At 45.1% G+C, this 18,563-nt stretch overlaps 1 protein-coding gene and 1 long non-coding RNA gene across 3 annotated transcripts in view; both read right to left on the bottom strand.

Moving 5' to 3' along the window:
- The window catches only part of SYN3 (synapsin III), a 409,364-nt gene that overhangs the window by 173,997 nt on the left and 216,804 nt on the right, over positions 1-18,563 (bottom strand). The window lies entirely within an intron of this gene.
- Positions 10,351-18,364, bottom strand: LOC121040456 (uncharacterized). 2 transcript variants are annotated; one of them, XR_005795309.1, is made up of 4 exons: positions 18,131-18,364; positions 17,764-17,865; positions 17,462-17,580; positions 10,351-10,506 (listed from the first exon to the last, which is right to left on the bottom strand). It is a non-coding gene; the product is annotated as an uncharacterized LOC121040456 (long non-coding RNA). The 2 variants fall into 2 exon arrangements; XR_005795308.1 differs by lacking the exon at positions 18,131-18,364 and having other exon boundaries at positions 17,764-18,120.

Raw genomic sequence — 18,563 nt, 5'->3', positions numbered from 1 at the left:
CATCTCCCCAAATTGAAACTCTGTCCCTGTTAACTACCGACTCCCCCTTTGCCTCTCCTGACATTACTTACTGACGACTCCTTAGATCCTAGGCGCGGTTCTAAGAGATTTACATGTATCAACTCCTTTCATCATAATGGAGCCTTACAAGGTAACTATTGGCACTTTACATAATGAATGAAAAGATGAAGAAATGGTTACACAATTTGCCCAAGGCCATAGAGCTAGGAACAGCAAAACCAGTATATGAAGTCAGCAAGACCTGACCTCTGAACCCATGATGTGATACCTCCTAATTTCCCTCAGGGTTAAGACTGCACTCACCCCAGACTCAGCAAGAGAAAAGATCCCTGTAAGGCCCCTTGAGGCTCCTGGGTGCATGAGGGCTAGAACCCCTCAGCCTGTGGGGGACCAGCACCTGACACCATCCCTCCCTCCCATATCAAATGATCAAGCCCCCAGCAGAGTAGATTTGGAGTATTCAGACCACCCTGATCAGTGAGAGCTGTGCATATGGCTGGGAGGGATCCTGTCTCTCTGAGATTTGTCGGCTAGAAATGTCTGGGGCAGATTGGGACTGTGTCTGGCAGTCACAGCCTCTGAGGTGGCTCTTTATTCTGGGGGTGGTGGTGGGGGTTAAGGGTGATGTCAGACTTGGACAAGCCGAGGGCCCAGGCCAAGGAAGTGATTGGCAAGACAAGCTCTTGGCAGAGATGGCTCGCTCCGTACTTGAAAACAGCCACCTCTGAGCCGCCTGCAACGCACAAGAATAGTCAAGATGGAGAGTGGGGACAGAGATGAAGGATTCTTGGCTGTGGAGACGGATTTTTGGAATCTGAGTGACAAGGCCTGTCAAACACCCTCCACTGGGGATCTGATTTGAAATTGAAGCCTTGGTCTCAGTTCCTGTGCAGAGGCCTCTATGGCCTTACCCCCCTGGTGGCCTCATTTTAAACCTTCCTGTTTGTGCATGCAAACGTGTGTGTGTCGTTGTGGATTCAAAACGTTTAATAAGGAGGCTCTCTGTAGCTATTTCAGACCCAATCACGTCAAGCCCAGACAGAGATCTAAGACGACTAGCTTGTGTTGTTTCCTGTCAAATTCCTTGGCCTTCTTGGAATTAGACTCATAAGGTTAGTTTACACAGCCAGGATGTCTTTCCCAGCTGGAGCAGGGTGGAGGGTAAAGTGATTGATGCTGTACTACTCCCAGTCTGGCTGGTAGGCAATTACTATGGAGGGGGCCCAGGCTGGAGAGTCCACACCCTTGTCACCCACATACTTCCACATCCCCTTTATGGAACCCTCCTTGCTGTCCTACCCTCCCCATAAGAATCTCCCCAGATTCTGCCCCACCAAATATGTCAATCGTGGTATCTGCTATGTCCACCATGCCCTTTGGAGGAATGCTACTCTGCCCTCAAAGGTCTGCCAATGTAAAGACTTTAGGCTGCTTCTTTGAGCAAGAGGTGATTACTGATGGACACCTGACCCGAAGGCAGCCAAGCATTCTAAGAGACAAGACCAAACGACTGAAAAAACAAAGGTAGGCAATATAAACAGATCTATAGGTGATCCATATATTGGTGTTATCAGCCACAGACTGGGAAATAACTGATGAATATATTAAGAAAATAGAGGAAAAGATGAAAACTTTCTACTGAGAAATGAAACTGACAAAAAATCAACAGGAAATTCTAGAACTGAAAGATGAAATAACCCATTTGAAGCACCCAAAAGATATGCTTAGCATTAGTTTAGACATAGCTGAAGAAAGGATTAGTGATCATGAAGACAGGTAAGTAAATCACGTGTGAGATAGAGAATCCCCTATGACTCTTCACTGTTTACCTGCTGGTACCCCAAATTCCTATAATTGTCTCCAGTTTCATTTCTCCCCTGCATTCACCCTCTGCTCTACCTACATAGGAATGTATATTCTGCATTCCCAAACATGCTGTGTATATTTTTGCTTCTATGACTGTCCTTATTCCAGGAAGTATTTCCCTACATTTCTATCTGGTGAATTCATCCTTGTCTTTCAAGGACAAGCTCAGAGGTTACCTTCTCTGTGAAGCCTTCCTCAGGCTTCTCCTGTTTCTTTCCTCATCTCTTTTGAAACACTGGGGGAAGTTTCTCTAAGACAGTTCTTAGCACCATGGATTGCAATTGTTTAATACTTCAATTTCTCGTTCTAGAATAGACCTTCATCAAAGGCAAGGTACATGTGTTATTCGTCTTTTTTTTTAAATCTCTGTTCCTAGCATAATGCCTGGAACATAGTCTCTATTAAATATTGTAGTGAATAATGCAAGACCCAAATTATTTCAGGACCCCACAGATGAGTACCTTACTAATCTTTAGTAAACTCATGCCAGTGAAACTGTGACTTAATGTTTAATATTTTTATTTGTTCATTTGTTCTTTTTATACTCCACCACCTCTCCAGAATATAAGGTCCATGAAGACAGGGATTTTCTTTTTTTGTTCTGTTTGCTGTTGTGGCTCAAATGCCCAGCATATAACAAGTGTTCAGAAAATTTTCGTTAAAGGAGGGAAACACTCCTTCTAATACCCTGGAGAGGAAGGTGGGCAAAAGAGACCAGCTAGCAATCTGGATTGGGAACTTTGTGCCCACTGAAGACTGGACACAGGTTGGGCCCTCAGAGGCAGGCAGGCACCCAGAGAAGAGGGGAGAAGGCTACAAGGAAGAAACTTTGAAGAAGAGTGTGTGACTTGGCATATATTCTAAAGCCCAACCAACCTTCCTCCTTTCTTTTCTTTCTCTTCCTTCCTTCCTTCCTTCCTTCCTTCCTTCCTTCCTTCCCTCCCTCCCTCTCTTCTTTCTTTCTTTCTTTCTTTCTTTCTTTCTTTCTTTCTTTCTTTCTTTCTTTCTTATTTTTTTTGGGGGGGGGAGGGGCAGAGGGAGAGGGAAAGGGAGAATCTTATGCCAGCTCCATACCCAGCATGGAGCCCATCACATGGGGCTTGAACTCACAACTGTGAGATCATGACCTGAGCTGAAATCAAGAGTTGGACGCTTAACCAACTGAGCCACCCAGGCACCCCCAACCTTATTTCTTTAAGTCCTGGTTCTAGTTCTTTGGGGAAAACAGTAGTACTTGCCCCACATGTTGTTTTGGAGAGACTTAAGATTCTGAGAACAGAGCATGGGACATTGAAATCATTCTACTATTGTTAACCTTTATTGTATTGTTTGGCCATGAGTCCAGCCCGGATTTGTCTTCTGATTTGGTCACTGATTTCCCTGTTCCTCCTAAGGTCTTTGGGCAAATAAGTTTCCACCCTTATCCTTAAGCACCTATTTAGTGCTAGTAGTTTGTGTCTCTTCTCTTTTAATCTTCACCCCATGCCCATGTGGTTGATATTATTGGTACTGGTTACAGATGAGAAGACAGGTTCAGAGATGCCAAGTGACTTGCCCAGGCACTACTGGCAAAGTGAAAGGAAGAACCAGAATTTGAACTTAGGCCTTCTTTTTTTTTTTTTAATCACCCAAGACTTACTGTCCCAGCCTGCATTGCCCAAAGTCCACACCCAGCAGAACCAAGGCTAGAACCCAGGTCTTCTGGGCCTCAACTTAGTGCTATTTTCACTGTATAATAGATAGCAATGTTGGGATTCTCACTGATCACCATCAGTGTGCTCATTGCACAGCTGAGAAGACTAAGGCCCAGAGTCCACAAACCAGGTCTTGTGGCCTCCAACCCAATGGCCTTCCTACTGGGCTACCCTGCAGTTGGCACCTTGGCAGCCCCCAGAACAAGAAAGCTATTGTTCTTATTAGGTGTTGCCCAACTTGGCTTCCAGACCTAGAAAGAAAAGAATGATTAGAAGGCCCACAGTTCAAAAGCCCTTCTCCTGAGGGCCCCTCTCAACCACCTATATGTGAATTCTGCTCTTGCCCCAACCCCCACTTATCAACAGCCCCTTTCCTCTGTTGCTGAGACAGCTCCATGGCCCCAGAGAGAGAGAGAGAGAGGAAAAAGGCCCTTCAGTACAGACGTTCATAGCCAGGTTCTTGGGGGCTTTCCTTTGCCTCCTGGGTTCTCAGGGCTGTGGCCAGAGCCAGAAAATCTGTTTCTCATTAGCTGTACTTTTGCTGTGAAATGAAGTGCTCTTTGAACCTGTGGGAGCAGGAAAGCCATTTACACCCCTGAGAGGACAGGGACGCCAGCCTTGCCAGCACATTCCTCTGGTTCCTTTTATCTCCTGGGTGGAGCTCTGGGCAGGCGGCTGCTGCCACTGCCATCTTCCCAGGGCAGCCATGAGCAAAGGTGGTCTGTAGGGTGAGCAAGAAAGGAAGGAGGGGATCACGCCCCTCTCTCAATTGGCGTAAAAGAAGCAAAGTCCCACTGGACCCTCCCTCTTTTCCTGTCCCCATCTTCTTCCTGATACTTTCTTTGTCCTGGGTGGCTTTAATAAAACCCCAGAAATCATCCATCTGTCTGTCCATCTGCCTGTTCATTGATCCATCCATCCATCCATCCACTTACCACTCATCATCCATACATCCCAATGGGAACTTGAGAGTCCAGAGTCAGAACCAGGAGAGTCCTTTGAAATGATCTGTCTCAGGGCACCTGGGTGGCTCAGTCAGTTAACTGTCTGGCTTTTGATTTCAGCTCAGGTCATGATCTCACAGTTCATGAGAAGGAGCCCCATGTCAGGCTCTGCACTGACAGTGTGCAGCTTGCTTGGAATCCTCTCTCTCCTTTCTCTCTGCCCCTCCTGCACACACGCTCTCTTTCACTCTCAAAATAAATAAATAATCTTTTAAGAAAATGAAATGGGGGCACTTGGGTGGCTCAGTCAGTTAAGTGTCTGACCCTTGGCTTTGGCTCAGGTCATGAACCTGCAGTTTGTGAGTTCAAGCCCAATATCAGGCTCTGTGCTAACAGTGCGGAGCCTGCTTGGGATTCTCTCTCTCTCTCTCTCTCTCTCTCTTTTTCTTCCCCCCCCCCCCCCCCCCAAACTGCTTTCTCTCCCTGTCTCTCTCTCTCAAAATAAATAAACTTAAAAACAATTAAAAAAATTTTTTTTTATTTATTTTTGAAGGAGAGACAGAGCATGAGCAGGGGAGGAGCAGAGACAGAGGGAGACACAGAATTCAAAGCAGGCTCCAGGCTCTGTGCTGTCAGCACAGAGCCCAACGTGAGGCTCGGACCCATGAACTGTGAGATCAGGACCTGAGCCGAAGTCAGATGCTCAACCGACTGAGCCACCCAGGCGCCCTAACTTAAAAACAGTTTTTTTAAGACTGTCTCCTTCTCCTTTATTTTACTGATGAGGAAACTGAAGTGGAAAAGTTAACTTGTTCCAGGTCATACAGCAAACTCCTGGATTCATTCAACAAATAGTTTTTGAGTCCTTTTCACATGTCAGATCCCCATTCCCACTCCTACTAGAGGTTCATTCTGGATACAACTGCAAAAAAATGCACACGCCTCAGCCTTCATGATCATTCTAGTGATGGGGCAGATGGTAAATGATGAATAAATAAATAAACACAATAATGTCAGATGATGGTAAATGCTCTAACAAAACCAACAGAGGCACCTCTCTGAGAGGAGCAGTTGTGGAGCAGGAAACACATTTAAACAAGGTAGTTGAGGAAGTCTCTCTGAGAAGGTAGCATTTGAATTGAAATCTAGGCAAAAGGTCAGCCACAGAAACATGTGAGGGCAGAGCATTGTATGCAGAGGAACTGCCTGTGCAAATGTCCTGAGGAGGGAACGGGTTTGGCTTGTTCGAGAAACAGAAGGAAGGACAGTATGGCAGGAGTGAATGAATAAGAAGAGGGAGAGTGGTACAAGATGAGGCCAGATAGTTAAGTACCTCCCAAAGTGCCTAGAAATCATGTCAGAACTTTCATTTTTGACTATGCAAGCCATGGAGGAGGAAGGTTCTAAGCTAACGCTGACAGAAAGTGTTTTGTGTTCTCAGAAAGATCCCTCTGGCTATGTCAAGAACAGATTCAAAAGAGGCAGGGGCAAGGTGCACACAGGGAAGCCTGTTGGAGGCTATTGGGTAGACAAAACACGAGATGGAGAGAGGCCACCATGCCTTCCCTGGCCCACGGTGGTGATATCATGATGGACAGGATAGGGCAGAGTCAGGGCACACTGGGGGACACAGTCAAAGAGTCAACATAATTTGCTTGTGGACTGGATATGGGCTATGAAAGAAGAAAGGGCTGGAAGGTGTTAATTGGCTTGAGCAGTCTGCGTAGACGGTTGGAGCACTTCCTAAGACGGAGACTGGGAGGAGCAATTTCAAGAGGGAAATCAAGAGTTCTGTTTGGGTGGATTAAATTGGAGATGCCTGTTAGACAGAAGGCAGACGGACAGATGTCTGGAGTCAGTGGCCAAGGCTGGTCATACAGGCACCCACACACACAGACGCCTGTACATAAACTCAGAGGGTTGGGGAAGACGCCTGGCCCTCACAGGGCTGTAGACTCTGACTCAAGGCTGCTGAAAAGACACTGTGCCCCTCCCACCTCCAGGCTGGGGAGGGGGCTTTGGAACGGTCAGGATGTCAACCGGGCCTTCCTCCTGGAGATCCCCCCACCCCCCCCCCCCCCCCCTCCCAAGTAGAGGCAGCCCTACGTGAGGGCGGGGGTGGAGGCACAGGTGGGTAGAGACTTCTATGGGAATAATAACAATGGTAATAACCTCTGTTAGGAGACTGCTTATCTTGTTCTTGAGCTTCTTGATGAATAATCATCATCTCAAATTCCTCACAGACTCTGGGAGATTAGCAGTGTGGGGCCAATGGCCCCATTTTACAGATGAGGAAACTGAGGCCTCAAAGAATTCAGCAACACCTCCAAGGCCACCCACATGATGGGTCCAGGACTCAAACCTGGGCCCTCTGAGACTGATGTGACTGCATTCTTCCCAATATTAAGCTGTCTGCCTCCAGAAAGGTCTTATTTTCAGAGAACTAGCAGGATGGGCTTTGGAGCTAAACTGCCAGGGTTCAAATCCTGACTAGTCAACCTTATTTCTATTTCCCATATAAAAAATAAGGATAGTAAAAGTGCCCACTTTGGAGGGTTATTATGAGTGCTAAGAGAAATGATACTTATAAAGTGCTTAGAACAGCACAGAACATTCCATAGAAGTGCTGACTACTATTGTTAAAATTACATTAATCTATACTGAACAGTCTAACCGAGAGACCTGGGGGTGCTTAGAACCTAGAGGGAGAACCCAAGCCCCTCATGTAACAGGGAAACTGAGGACCAGAGAAGGGAAGAGGGTAGCCACCTAAGCAAACTGGGCCCATGAACCTGGCTGGTGGAAAAACTCTTTTTACTCTCTGAAAGTCACCACCCACTAGGCTATTTTTTTTTTCTTAAGGAGTCAGACTTCCAAGCTTTCTATACCCTTAATTCATGTGGAATTTCTGCTCTGGGCTTGGCTCCCAGGAGGAGCCCCTCCACCCCTTTATGAAAATAGAGTGGAGTCATTCGGCAAAACCTCAGCCTAATGCTTTTAAGGAACTGGCAGGTTGAAATAGGAAACTGTTCTAAGTAGAAACCACAGCAACAGCACATGCTTGCGGCTGCCGGCTGCTGCCTGCATCCTTGCCCGAGGCCCCGGGGATAGGGAAGATGTTGGCCACGCCACGTGAAGGGGCCTCAGGAGCTTGGCCCTGGTGCTGCTGATCGTATGTGGCCATGTGACAGCAAACGCCATGTCTTGTGGGCATGATATTTTCAGGTCAAATCAAGGTGAGATGGTCAGATGGGCTACCAGATTTAGAAACATGGAAGGCTAGTGTTTGAGCAAAATTGCCCTTTTCTTTGCACACCCCTCGTGTTGTTATCTGTTGAAACAGAGGCCCAGAGAGGGGAAGCAACTTTCCTAAGTCGCCCAGCAAAGAGTGATGAAGCAGGAAAAGAGCTTACATCTTCTAGTACCTAATTCTCTGCTCTTGTGCAATACTCATTCACCCTGTGGGTCAGAAGACCAGTGTTCAACCTCATCTCTGCCTTTTCTTACCTTGGTGATCTTAAGCAAGTTACTTAACCTCTGTGTGCCTCGGTGTTTTTTGCTGTTGTAAATAAAATTGGGTATAATAAGACTACTTATCTAATAGGATTGCTGGAAGGATTCAATGTGATAATCCAAGTGAAACTCTTGGTATGGTGCCTGACAAATGGTAAGAGCTTAATAAAGTTTTTATTTTTAATGTATTAAATACCTAGCAGTAGCCACTTTCCCCCCAAAATGCTCAGTCAAGTGGGAGAAACAGGAAAGTAAATTTTGATATATTACTAAAAATGTGTTGATAGTAGAAAGCAGGATGCCATGACCCAGGTGAAGGTCCTGACCCCACAGAGCAGGCAGACCCCAAGAAGAGAGTGGGCCAATATTTGCCAAACATGTGTTACGTGTATAGATCAGAACCCAGGTCCAGGGGCTTCTTTCCACTGCTATATGTTTTTTTTTTGTTGTTGTTGTTGCTTTTGAATATGATGTCTTCGTTTCCTAGGAGAGGGGACATGTTGCACAGACCTATTCTTTTTGCCTGCTACCTTGACTGTCTGGCTAGTGCTGGGATGCCATCTGAGGCCAAAACCAGAATCTATTTCTTATGAAGCACAGCACAAAATTTAGGTTCCAGTTCTACACCTAAAAACACACTTAGTGTGGTGGTAGTCGGAACAATGCCCCTTCCTCCCCACACCAAGATGTCCACATACTAATCCCCAGAGCCTGTGAATACATTCTTCCACCGCTAAATGGATTTCACAGGTGTGATGAAGTTAAGGATTTTGAGATGGAGAGATTATTGTGGATTATGGGCCCAATGTAATGATATGGGTCCTCAGATACGGGGAGGATCAGAGTCAGAAGCAGAGACTGATAGATGACAGAAGCAGAGGTTGGAGTAATGTGAGGAAGGGGCCATAAGCCAAGAAATCTAGGTAGCCTCCAGGAGCTGGAAAAGATAAGGAAAGGGATTTTCCCTTAAAGTCTTCAGAAGAAACCAGCCCTGTAGACCTATTTTAGAATTCTGACCACCCAAACTGCAAGACAATAACTTGTGTTGGCTTAAGCCACTAAGTTGGTGGTAATTTGTTATAGCAGCCACAAGAAACTCATACATGTAGTCAACGTTTGCCCTGATTCTGCTTTAATGTGACCTTGGTCACCTCAGCCTTGTCCTTTGTTATATGTGGTTTGGGTCTTATTTTTAGCATAACTCCCCAAAACACAAGTGCTCCTGAGCATGACATAAAAGGCCCTGCATGATCTGGCTCCTCCCTGGCACCTGTCTCCTTTTCACCTCTCTCTTATCCTAGGACAGGGTCTTGGGGGGAAACAGGAATACACAGGTGTGCAATGTGAGCTTTCTTTTCCACCTTTCCCATGAGATATTCAATGAAGTCTAGATTTCTCACTAATAAGCCCATGTGGATTCTTTTGAGATATCCAGAGGGGCTCTGAAGTCTGTATCCATGTTGACCTTAGTGTCATGTGTCATTTGCCATCACGGGGCCATGTATGGCAGCCATGATAGCAGACTGTGTGACACAGGACTTGGAAGAAAGGTAGGTGACACCCAGGTTAACAATACACGAGACATTGTGGTTTGGCTGTTGTTGATACAGCTCACAGTTCCCTCCTCCACCATATACACCTATGTCAGTCTGCATTCTCGTAGATGGGAGCTTATGTCTTGCAAGGTGGAGGGTACTGGGTGGGGGAAGGGCATGGTTAGGAAAACAAAAGATCTAAAGATCCAAGGGGTTGTCTGGTCTCTGTCTGGATTGCATCCTCAAAGGAGAGGGGGTGTTATAGGCAAACCCCAATGGAACCATTTAAGAGTGATTCTGAAACTCTAGTCACAGCAGAACCAGCCTCTTAAGCAGCTGTGGCTTCCTCTCCTACTATCCTACAACCTCTTCTCAACAACACACCAGGAGGAATCTTCCAAAAATGCAAATCAGGTGGGGTTCCTTCCCTGTTTACTACTCTCCAATGCTTCAATTAAACTTGGAGTGAAATCCAAGCTCCGTGTCATGGCCTGCCCTTACCTACCTCTCTGACTTCATCTCCTACCAGCTCTTATCTGTCCCTGTGCTCAGGCTACACTAGCCTTCTCTGTTCCCGAGTTTTCCAGCTCCTTCATGTCTTAGGGCTTTGGTTCCTGCTCCTCCCTTTCCCTGGAAAATTCTCTTCTCCAGATCTTGACATCTTGGTTATTTCACATAATTTGGGTCTCAGCTCAAACATCACTTTCTCAGTGAGGCTGTCCTTGAATGTATAGCTCAGGTTGAGTTCCCTACAACCAGACAAGAAGACAGACTTGGTGACTTATTTGCAAGGTGATCTTAAGTGAGGGAGTCACGACAGAGATGGGAATGTTGGCAGGGTGTGTTACTGAGTTGGTTACTTCTTCAGGAAACTGAGGATCGGTTCCACTGGAGACCTCTGAGATATCATGGAGAACATGCCTCAGAATTGTCCTGCAAAGAGATGGATAAGTTGGCGTATTTATCCACTGGCTATTGCCCTCCTTGGTTAAAGGTTGGCCTGGGGACAGTCAATCTCTATGTGTGGCTGGGGCACACTCCTACGGCACCAGAAAACGCCCTCAGAAGGAGAGATGGAGAGAGGCATGTGGGACAATGTTTGTGTGCCTGGTAGTTGACCATTGCAGTTGCTAGTGAAGTCAAAGGTGGGCCAAGAAGATGTGGGGTGGGGCTTCAACAGTGTCTTCTATGCCATCCTATCTAGTGCTTCTCTACCCTGGCAGTCTTATTTTCATTATATTTCTTATATTTATCTAAAATTTTCTTATTTATTCAGCTACCCATTTGTTAATTGTTTATTCTTCATACCCCAAACTAGAACATCAGCTACACAAGAGCAGGGACCTATTAGTCTTATTCACCATTCTTTCCCCAGGTCTGAGAACAGTGCCTGGCACAAAGTAGAGCATCAGTAAATATTAGTTGAATGGATGAATGAATGAATGAATGAATGAATAAATGAAAGTGCTGATACATGACCTTGGTACAAAAGCATGGTCCTGGTTCAGTAGGAAATTGACTCCAGGTCGCCATGTGGATGATGGACATAAACAAGTAGAAGGCAGAGACAGAGAGAAAAAGGTAACTGATACCCACATATGATAACAGTTAATATGCTGTTTTATGGGTAGATGTGAGGTATCTTTGAGGGACACTCTAGAATTATTGGGGACTACACCTATTGGGACTACCAGGTGTTTGGGAACTTTTAAGCCAGCAGTCATCATATTAGTAAGATTACCAATGTTTGTACAAACACTTCCTCTTTTAATAAATTAAAGTAGGTTCAAGGTTACCCCTATAGTGACATCATTCTCACAGACTTTCAATACAATCTACTTTCTTGAATGGGAGGGAAGAGGCTGAATTTACAGCATGCATTTATTTGCTCAGCAGGCATGCAAAGCATGATCCACTTTATCTGTGTGGCAGAACAGCAGTGTGCTGAATGCAGTTGGAATTCCTTCTCTTCCATTTGCTTGGTGACTTTGCGCAAACAACAATACCTATTTGAACCTCAGTTTCTTCTTTATTCATCTGCATGTTGAGAGTGAGAACAACTACCCGGTAGGGTTATTGTGAGGATTCAATAGGATAACATCAGTAGCACTTAGTAGTGTGTCCTAAATGTAGGCATCAGTCCCTAGATAATGATCATTCTCCATACTACTACTGATGATGATGATGATGATGATGATGATGATGATGATGATGGTAAAGGCTTATATTGTTCAGGAGGGCAATGTGCTCAGGCTCTGGACTATATCCAGGATAAGTAATAGTTGCCTTTGGAATCACAGCACATTAGCACCATAAGGGAACTTAATGTCCTTAGACAGTGATATTAAGACAAAGAATAGTCATTGTCCTAGTGGCTGGCATTTACTGAGGGTATACCTCCAAAATGTTCCATCCCATTGGCCCAATTAAATCTACTGCAAAGTGGCTGCAACAGGATGTCTTAGTCTGGTTCTATCGAACTAATTCCCTTCACTCATATACTTCTAAGACACTTGGCTAAACAGCCACCTGAGTATGCTATGGCTTCCCATGTGTTTCTGGTTTCAGAGGATGGGCTAGACATGAAGATTCCAGGATTTTTATCATTTCAGTGGATTTTCTCATTATGAATTAATAGATTGGAGTTCTTTTATTTTTATTTTTAATTTTTTAATGTTTATTTTTGAGACAGAGAGAGAGAGAGAGAGAGAGAGAGAGCGAGAGCGATCATGATTAGGGGAGGGTCAGAGAGAGAGAGAGGGAAACACAAAATCCGAAGCAGGCTCCAGGGTCTGAGCTGTCAGCATAGAGCCCGACACAGGGCTTGAACTCATGAACCGTGAGATGGTGACCTGAGCCGAAGCTGGATGCTAAAGCGACTGAGCCACCCAGATGCCCCAATAGATTGGCATTATGACTGCAATTAAATTTCCTACATATTTTGATGGAAGAAGATGAACTGATGATGTCTTCAAGGGTGTTCCGATCTAAGTGTTAACTATATGGTTCTCATTTCAGTTTTATACAATAATGCTGTGAGTCTGGTTAACATGTTAACCCACACCTAAATAGTGTATTTGTTTAGGGTTTGCTGATAAGTTCTGCAGAACCTGGTTCTGAGAATCAGGAGATTCTGGTACCTCCTGACCCACATAAACTGTGATGTAATAAGGTGTTGTGTTAAGCTGATAAATGTGTGGTAATTTGTTAGGCAGCACAGAAACTAATACAGACCTCAAAGCCTTCCTCATCTTGCCTGTACCTCCACACCAGTCACATTTCTTGCCACTTTTATTATGTTTCAGTTTCTTCCATGAATCTCTCTCAAGATGCGTATTCAAGTACCTGGAGTTCTCTCTCCTCTTCACCTGAAACAATCACCCTCATCCTATGTGTCACCACAAACACCACTTTCGACGATGGTCTCTTCTGATGTCCTGCACAAGGTATGTCACCTAATGTGTGGTCCCAGAGCCCTCTGTGCTGTTCTCTTCATAATATTCATCACAGTTGTAATTACTCGTTAACCAGGTCTATTCCTTGCTGGCCTTTTGAGTTCTGTAAGAGCAGGAATTGCATCGGCCTTATCCACCTTGCTATCCCTAGTGCCTACCGAGGCACATAGTAGGTGATCAATAAATATCTGTGCAGTAGAAGAATGAATGCAACATCATGCAGGGTGAGGGTCTTGGATTAAGAGGTTTCCACAGACTTCCTGTCTGACCTCTGCTGCCCCTAGTGGTGTGATCTGAGGTCTCTGGCCATTAATGCTGTGGATGACATTTGGGGGATTAAGAGTCACATCCCTGTACCCACCTGTACGAGGACACCTTGAAAAGGTCACTTCCTGTTTCTGGAGCCTACTGCTCCACAATCTATAAATCTAGGATGAGGCTGCCAGCCACAGTTTCTGGGGAAGTTGATAGAGGACAAGTGAGGTAATGCCCAGGAAGTTCTCAGCAAGATACAGCTTCATAAAAGCCTATGGTCAGGCTTTTAGATTCAGGACACAACCCAGGCACTTGGCTTGGCCAGCAGTGATGTAAAGGCCAGTGGTGAGGTAACTGCCAAGGCTGGGAGATCTCGCCAGTGAATGCCATGGCGCTCTGCTCCCCAGCCCTTCAGCTGAGCATCTGTCTTTATGTCTAAAGTAGGTGCAGGATCAAGGCCAGGCTTGACTAGACGATGGAGGCTTGTGGGCTAAATTCCCCATACTTAACGATAAAGCCCTTTACAAGACTTCCAGATGTTTCTAAATATATTCCTGAGATACAAATAACCAGAAGCAGCAGTAACATGAAGTGGAAGCCACAGGATGTGATATTTAGGACTAGAGGCTCTGAAGGCAGACCACCTATGTTTGAAAACCAGCTCTAGTGCTTAACTGGCTGTTAATTAATAACCTCTCCAGGCCTCAGTTTTTTCCTGTGTAAAATGGGAACCAATTATGATGGCTTCGTGTGATATTTTGAGGGGACTGCTGTAGAAGAACCACACAAAGAGCTTAACATAGTGCCTGGTGCAGAGAAAATGCTTCATACATTGTACCTGTTAGGGTTATTGTTGTTTTGTTTTAATCAGAAGAGCTGCAAGAACTTTCCACTTGCTTAACACTAACGACAAACTTGTGTTTAGGACGCACTTCCAAGCACATGATCTTATTCTCTCATTAGACAGCAGGGCAGGGACCTGATCTGAGACCAGCTCCTGTCTCTTGCTCAAGCTTCATCCCCAGCACCTAGGACAGTGTCTGACACACTGCAGGCTTCTGACAACCATGTGTTGAACCAATGGGTCTAATGAGATCTATATAGGAACTCTCAGGCATAAGTTGTTATTCATGTCATTTGCTAATAAGGAAATGGAGAGATCTGCCCACAGCCACCATCATTGTGAAGTCAGATTCCAACCTTCCTGACTGCAAATCCAACTCTCTTTCCACCACCTTCTGCTTCCTGGTGACTCCTCCCATTCACTTAGCTCAGTAAGATGATGCAGGTAGCAGAAAGGAGTGGCAGGAACATGGGCTCTGGAGCCAGAGAGCAGGTTCAAATCCTAGCTCTACTGCTTCCCAGCTCCATGATCACAGATGAGTCACTAAGTCTTTCTGTGCTTCATCATCTTATTGGTAAAGTGGGGGTTAACAGTGTCTATACATCATATGAGGTAGATCTTATTGCCCAATTTACAGATGGGGATGTTTCACACAGGTGGGCCTAATCACTCATATTTATGATAAGGAACCACCTATCTTTATGATAAAGACCCTAAGTTTCTTTTTTTTAATTTAATTTTTTATTTTTTTTAAATTTACATCCAGATTAGTTAGCATATAGTACAACAATGATTTCAGGAGTAGATTCCTTAGCACCCCTTACCCATTTAGCCCAATCAAAAAGAATGAAACCTTGCCATTTGCAACTACATGGATGGAACTGGAGGGTATTATGCTAAGTGAAATTAGTCAGTCAGAGAAAGACAAAAATCATATGACTTCACTCATATGAGGACTTTAAGAGACAAAACAGATGAACATAAGGGAAGGGAAACAAAAATAATATAAACACAGGGAGGGGGACAAAACAGAAGAGAGTCATAAATATGGAGAAAAGACCCTAAGTTTCTCAAAGGTGGGGACCACGTCTCTCTCTCTCTCTCTCTCTCTTTCTTTCTTTCTTTCTCTTTTTTTTTAAGTTTTATTTTTATTTATTTTGATAGAGATATAGAGGGCAAGTGGGGGAGGGGCAGAATACCAAGGGAGGGAGACAGAATATCAAGCAGGCTCCATGTTGTCAGCACAGAGCCCAATGTGGGGCTCGATATGTCCATTTATTTCACCAAACCTTCCTAGAACCGATAAATGGCAACTATATTTATCGGGCATCGGCTAGGTGTCAGTAAAGTGCTGGGGATTTTACCTATGCTGTTCCATTTAATCTGGATATCAACTCTATGAAGCTGTTCCATAAGTCTTATTTTCCACATTGGACAAAAACAAGACAAAACAAAATCCTGAGGTTCTGAGGTTAAGAAAATTGTCCAAGCCTTCATGGCTGGTAAGTGATTCAGACTCAGGGCAGTTAAACTTCTGAGGCTGTGCCTTGTCCTCACGTCACAATGCCTTTAAATGGAATCAATCCCTTTACATGGTGGCAGAAAATAGGGGGTGAGATCGATGGAAGGAAGTGGTCCCCAGATTTCCAGCTCTTTGGAAGGCCATATCAAAGACCACTGAAGGAAGTGTGATTGATGGTGGCCACAACAGTTAGCGCATCAACAGAACTTTAACTTGCCTGACCAGGATATGTCAAGGGGTGGGGCGGAAAGAGGGCAGCCATATTACACAATTATGATGACGCACAGACCTTTCTTGGGCCTAAAAGACTTCCCAAGTCCCGAGGGGAATAGCATGAATACCTCATTGTACCCATGAAGGAGGAACTAACAAAGACTTCTTATCTTCCAGCTTCTTATGCCAGAATCAGAATTATCTCTGACATTCTGGGCCTTCGTGAGTTCTCCTTTGGCTGTCTGGGCATAGGGGAGCAGTTCCTTGTAGATGGCTTTTGGTTGCTATTCACTGCTGAACATGGTCAGTGCCTGCTGGAGCTCCACCTTTGCCATATCTGTGATCTTCTTGAAGGCAACAGCCTTATATTCTTCATCTCTGTGTTCCTTCATCTGGCACAGGGTTTGGTGTAGATTTCAAACTCACAGAATGCTGAGCCAAAGCCCAAGAGTTTGGCTAAATACAAATGGCCAAAGCCCATGGATGTTCTTACGGTCTTCAACCTGGGCATCTCAGACTGGTCCAGCCAGGCTGCTGGACAACAAGAGCTGGAGGTTAGTTTTAAGGTAGTGGGCTATGGCTTTCCTGGAGACACTCTGGACATGGAGGGACACTACAGGAGCACATGGCCAAGCCTAGTCAAAGCCTGGTTGAGAGAACAGAAATGTACAGTGTGGAGACCAAAAACTGACAATTAGTCTAAAGGGCCAGAAGCCAGGATTGAGTTGAGCAAAGCACCAAGACTCCAGAAATGTCATTTGAATGAGAAAGGTCCAAAAGTAAATGTAGATTCTCTAGGGTTATTGCTGCCATGGTCTGTGGGTGTATACAGAGTGGCTGAATCTGCTGCCTTAAAGGGCCTGAGCGAGGTGAATAGATATAATCCCTTGTCTGGTGTCTCAATGTCAACAACTTGGGGGCATCTTTTCACATAGGAGCAATCTAAAAAATCCCTGAGCCTTGATTAGGCCAGTGAATGGTGTATAGTGGATATATATATGTAAGATATATTTTGGGGAGTGTTTGTAGCCTATGGACCAAAAACTTCTCCCTCCCCACCATCTTGACTGTCCACCTTTATCTCCAGAAGCAGGAAATAGGTGGGGAGAGGGGAAGGGCAGCTGCTGTTATACACAATATATTCCCAGCTATTCCAGCTTTCATACATATGACCAGGGGCAGGCACTGACCCAAGCTCAACCAAATCAATACTCTAGACACTTGGAATTGGTAGAGGGAGGGAGGGAGAAAGGGAGAGAGAGAGAGAGAGAGAGAGAGAGAGAGAGAGAGAGAGGGAGAGAGACTGACAGACAAACAGACAATTATTGTATGAGGCTGGCCTTGCAAGGGCAGGCATGCTTCATGCTGCATGGATCTGAGAAGCAGAGGAAGCCCATCTTCAAGGTAGAAGAACGATACAGCAAATGCACAGAGCAGGGATGAGACCAGAGGTGAGAATGTTGCCTGACTCTAGACCATTTCTGAACTTATTGTTGTCTCTGGATTCCATGAGATATTCCCTATGTGTCTTAGCCTAAATCTCTGACTAAGCATGCTTCCTTACATTGGTTTCTGTGTTTTCTTATCCAAGAGTCCCACCTAATACTCCATGCATCCCCTCCGTGGTCTTTGACTCAAAGTTGCACTCAAAGTTGACTCTCAGGCTAGATAGGGTCTTTCGTATTTATTCCACGTTCATTCTAATGTGTTTGCTTGTTCTGAAAGAATCAGGAAAAGCTAAAACTATATCCATAGACATCTTTTTGAGCTAGAGTCTAAGTGTGGTTTAGGTCTCCCTGATTATGTGCACCTGTACAAGATTTGCGAGGCAGAAGCAGGGGAAGGCCACATTCCTGTATCTTTCTGTGGAAGCATTCACAGAGGACTCTGGTTCTGGTTACTTGTTTTGTATGTGCTGAAGGATAGGACATCAAGGCATCTGCGTTCTTAAGGCTCAGGCATCAGATGAAGTAGGTTCAAGTCCCAACTCTGCCACTTAAAAGCTGTGAGATGGGCAAGTGCCCTCTCTCTGTGCCCTGACCCAAAACCTGACCCAATTTTTTAACCAGAAAAATGAGGATAACGATGGTATCTATGCCATATAATTGTTACATAAGTTAGCTTGAGATAATGAATATAAAGTCCTTTAAGGAAGGGACTGGCACAAAGTAAATCCTCAATTAATGCTAGCTGTTATTATGATTACTACAATTAGTAGTTCAAACCCATAATGTCACAGTGGGAAGCAAAATAATTTGTGTAAATCACCTAGCACAGGCTGGTACCTTCCCATCTCCTTTTTAGCTTCTCTCCATATCTAGCCCTGGAAGTTCTGATTAGCTAAATGGGGCCCTGTCTTATTCCCAACATAGTTGCTAATGATCAGAAAAAGGCCAGATCCTGAAGTGTCACCATCAGCTGACTCCTCTGCTGCCTCCCACGCTGGCTCGTGAATCATGGTCAGCAGACTCTAGCAGCCAGAAGGGTCACTGGGTCCCCCAGCCCACTGGTGAGTAGGGGCTGCAAACATTTTCATCGCCATTATGAGCTAATAGCTGGGTCTCCGACTCATGTCTAAGGCCTCATACTGCTCCAGCCTGCATCCTCATCTTGGTTTTCTGAAACAGCCGAGAGCTGCAGTTGGCTGACCTGAGGGCAGGGAATGGGACCAAGATGTGCAGAGGTGGCCCAGAGGAAGGGA

This window comes from Herpailurus yagouaroundi, unplaced genomic scaffold (assembly GCF_014898765.1).
Source record: "Herpailurus yagouaroundi ecotype Mexico unplaced genomic scaffold, PumYag 182, whole genome shotgun sequence".
In the NCBI taxonomy this organism is placed as follows: Eukaryota; Metazoa; Chordata; class Mammalia; order Carnivora; family Felidae; genus Herpailurus; species Herpailurus yagouaroundi.
Note: the sequence above shows the minus strand (reverse complement) of the source record. Positions and strands in the feature narration are given on the sequence as shown.